This window comes from Lynx canadensis, chromosome B1 (genome assembly GCF_007474595.2).
Source record: "Lynx canadensis isolate LIC74 chromosome B1, mLynCan4.pri.v2, whole genome shotgun sequence".
NCBI classification, from domain to species: Eukaryota; Metazoa; Chordata; class Mammalia; order Carnivora; family Felidae; genus Lynx; species Lynx canadensis.
The window spans coordinates 80,307,900-80,310,189 of NC_044306.2; the positions used below are offsets into that span (position 1 = coordinate 80,307,900).

The following is a 2,290-nucleotide window of genomic DNA, read 5'->3' on the forward strand; positions in this document are numbered from 1 at the left end:
TTCTGATATGAACCTCCCACGGACTGAACATCTGGATTCCCCTGTCACATTTACAGCATCCTGAGGACACAAGTTACTCTCAGAGGGCAGTGTGTACTGTCGGTGGGAAATGTTCCCTTACAATTTGTCAGGAAATGAGACAATGGCCGTAACACTGTAATAAGGAGACAGAGAACACTCTTCACCTCGGCCAAAGCTTCCTAATATGTTCCTTAAAGTACATACTCTGATTTTCATTAATTCTCTTTATGTAGGCAGAGGTTGGAATTCTTTCTCTGCAGACAGTGCCTTATTGCGCCCACAGCTTTGGAAAACTTTCACCTTTTCAGTTGTTCCTGTGGATCGCTTCTCAGCCTTTTGGCTAAGATCAAGTGTAGTATCTTTTCTTGTCAGTTTAGTATATGACACGTCCTCTATGGAGGACAATATATTGCATTTTTGGAGCAGGGAGAAGGAATAGGAGAGCTTGCTCTGTCTGCTGCACACATTGTCCTTGTATTGCACTACCTTCAGGAACGTTGCACCTCCTCAAGGGAAATACCCAGGTGTCTAAAGTCAGCTTGAGAGCTGGTGAGGGGGGCGTTAATCTGAGATTGTGTCTGCTAGATGCTTCTGCCTTGGAGTGTCTGGGCAGGTGGCTTGTTCCTTGTTTCCCACAGGCGTAGACCTGTCCCCATCAGGGACAGGTAGCTCTGGTTGTGTTGACTGACTGTGGTCGTTCTGGAGGAAAATTCCTTAGAGTGTCTCTAGGCTGTGTGCCTGATGGAGGCACAGCGAGGGCTGTGTGCCTACAACTAGGGTCAGCCAAAGACGGTCCAGATGGTAATACAGGAATACGTGGAATGCGTTGTTGGTCTTCCTACACACTACCAACATGCATACAAGTATAATTATGCCAACAGTGAAAAATAAATCAATTGTTCATGTGGATTATGAAAGTGAGAGAATTTTGATGACAGACCTTGCCAAAAACGAAGATTCAGTTATTTCCCCTCGTGCTCTCATCCTGCCCTGATCCCAGAAAGGGAATGAGACCCACTACCTGTGTTCAGGAGGCATGTTCTCCAAATGAACATATTTTCCTAAAATGCCTTTCTTTCCCTGGATAACTACGCTGATCTTCGTAATGATGGATGGCTGACATACAATGGCAAAGGAAGGGGATATCGTGGAGATATAAATGCAGAGATGACTGCATGTCAGATTGTATGTAGTATTCATTGATTTTAAGAAAGCAAAGCACTCATCTGTATTAATGCCTCCTCGTTTCAACCATCCACTAGCTTAAGGTACTTCATTCTGTTTTATTTTCAATTGACTTTGTCTTTCAGGAGAACTATTAGGTGAAGAAAGGAAAGAATGGGAATGGGAGAGGAAAAGGCCTCCTGATTTAAGTGTAATAGACCCCGGAGCTGGCACCATGTGTTGGTTCACAGCTTCCACTTTTGCTCTGAATCTTTCCTCTGCCCATTCTTCCTTATGTGACTTTGAACCACTTCCTTCACCAGTAGTGCCATTAGAAGACTGAAGAGGGGGTGGGGAGCATTACCCAGAAGTAAAAATGTGAAGTCAGGGCCTAGAATAGACTGGTCACTTAGCATATGTGTGCGGGATGAATGAAGTGACGCACAGTATAAGGCATCTAAGTCTGGAGTGAGGATAGTGCTCTGCAGAGGTTAACCGAGGGAAGATTTGGGGGTGGTGGTGGTGGGGCCAGCTTATACAGAGCCTTACTGATACTTCTACAAGGCCAGCTGACTTGAAAGCGGAACAAGATGGGAGATGCTAATATTAAAAATTTAGGGCAAAAAGAGGCCAAATCTTTCTCTGTCTGTGCACAGATGCCCTAGTGTGTAATATGTTATAAGTATGTACCACTCCTTCCCCACACTTCTTGATCATTCATACCTGTACTCCAGCCAACAACCAGGTTCCTGTGGGCAGCAGAGAGGCCTGTCATTAAAAATACATATTATTTGCATTTTTTTACTGTAAGTCTAAGTTTTTTTTTTTTTTTTTTAAATTTTTTTTTCAACGTTTATTTATTTTTGGGACAGAGAGACAGAGCATGAACGGGGGAGGGGCAGAGAGAGAGGGAGACACAGAATCGGAAACAGGCTCCAGGCTCTGAGCCATCAGCCCAGAGCCCGACGCAGGGCTCGAACTCACGGACCGCGAGATCGTGACCTGGCTGAAGTCGGACGCTTAACCGACTGCGCCACCCAGGCGCCCCTGTAAGTCTAAGTTTTAAGATAAAGTTTAGATAAAGATATAAGATATATCTTAAGAT

General features: G+C 44.6%; 1 non-coding gene across 1 annotated transcript; it reads left to right on the forward strand.

Moving 5' to 3' along the window:
* Positions 1 to 341: 341 nt before the first annotated feature.
* On the forward strand, positions 342 to 529 carry LOC115513238. The gene has a single exon (XR_003968641.1). It is a non-coding gene; the product is annotated as a U2 spliceosomal RNA (small nuclear RNA).
* Positions 530 to 2,290: the final 1,761 nt, after the last annotated feature.